Source organism: Bison bison, unplaced genomic scaffold (assembly GCF_000754665.1).
Source record: "Bison bison bison isolate TAMUID 2011002044 unplaced genomic scaffold, Bison_UMD1.0 scf7180017864508, whole genome shotgun sequence".
Lineage (NCBI taxonomy): Eukaryota > Metazoa > Chordata > Mammalia > Artiodactyla > Bovidae > Bison > Bison bison.
The window spans coordinates 698601-700146 of NW_011495064.1; positions in this window are offsets into that span (position 1 = coordinate 698601).

Consider the following 1546-nt stretch of genomic DNA (forward strand, 5'->3'; position numbering starts at 1 on the left):
TTCCTCTTTACAGCATCAGACTTTACTTACATCACCAGCCACATCCACAACTGGATGGATGTTTTCTTCTTACCAGCCCTTAATTAAAGCCATAGTAACCAAAGAGTAAATGTTTATGGAATAAATGACTTGCCCATTCCTATTTTGAACAGTCCTATGGCCCAAACTTTGTTATACATATACTTACAGATATGCAGGCATGAATATCAGTCTATAAACGTATGTGTACAAGACATAAAACTATCTTTTCTAATAAATTCAAATTCAAAACCTTTATTCCAACAGAATTTGGAAAATTAATTGTAATTAGTTTTAGCACTTCACACTTCTTTCCTTTGAGTTGTGTCTAAGTTATCGAAGGGTAGATGGAGAGCTCAAATAGTGCCAAGAAATTGAGAGATGATCTATTTTGTCTTCAATATCATATGCCCATGTAGGTACCTGCCAGGATGCCCATGGCCCCATCTGAGTCTACATCAAATGTCCATAGACAGCACCAGAAGAAATGATCCTTGCTCCTAACTTCATGGCTCTGTTGGGTTAATTATTTTTTTCTCTTGCTACTTCCATGTCACACTTGTGTTCACAGAAATTAACTTAGTTCTTCTTGCACCTTAATGCCATGAAGTAATGCTCCCTGGTGGCTCAATGGTAAAGAATCTGGCTGCCAATGCCTGCGGTATTCGGGACACGTGGGTTAAATCCCTGGGTCAGGAAGATCCCCTGAAGAAGCAATGGCAACTCACTCCAGTATTCTGGCCTGAAGAATCCCATGGACAGAGGACCCTGGCAGGCTACAGTCCATGGGGTTGCAAAGAATTGGACATGACTGAGCCACTAAACAACAGCAAAGCTCTGTAAGGCTATCTAGGTCCCCTTTTGCCTAGACACATGTAAGTGCCATTTGCCTCTGTGTATCTTATCGTCTCCCAAATGGGGCCTGAATTCCCTATTTCTTGGAAAGAAAAAAACCTTTGTGACTTTTTTATTTCTGGCCCCCTCTCAGAACATTTGACATCTATACTCTCATTGCTTCCTCTCTACCTTTTTTGGTTCTGTCATCCTAGGAAGTCTTTTCCTGGTCAGGTAGGGGATGGTTGAGCTAATTTTTGCTTTCTCACAACAATTATTTGTGTATGTTGTGAGTCCTTTGCTAGACTTTTGAAACCCAAATGCTGTGATGAGATGTCTTTTGCTCCCCACAGCTTTATGCTGTGTCTGCTGTTTGCCAAAGCAAATGAGCACGGAACTGTTCAGCTGCTCAGTGAGGGAAAGGGCAAGGAGAAAAAGGAACTCAAGAAGAAACAGTTGATATTTTAAAAATACCCTGCCCCAGAGGTACATCGCTACCACTTAATGACCATGAATTAGCATACAAGTGCCTTGTCATTGTGTTCTCCTCTCTAGTATGTTCCTTTGTCTCTCTCAGTTAGGTCCCTAAAGAACCTAAAGAACTCTTTCAACTTACAAGAACTATCTACTAAACACCTCACCTGTTCTGAGCTTAGCCCTGCTCCCTTGAAGTCACTCAGGCAGTGAATAAATG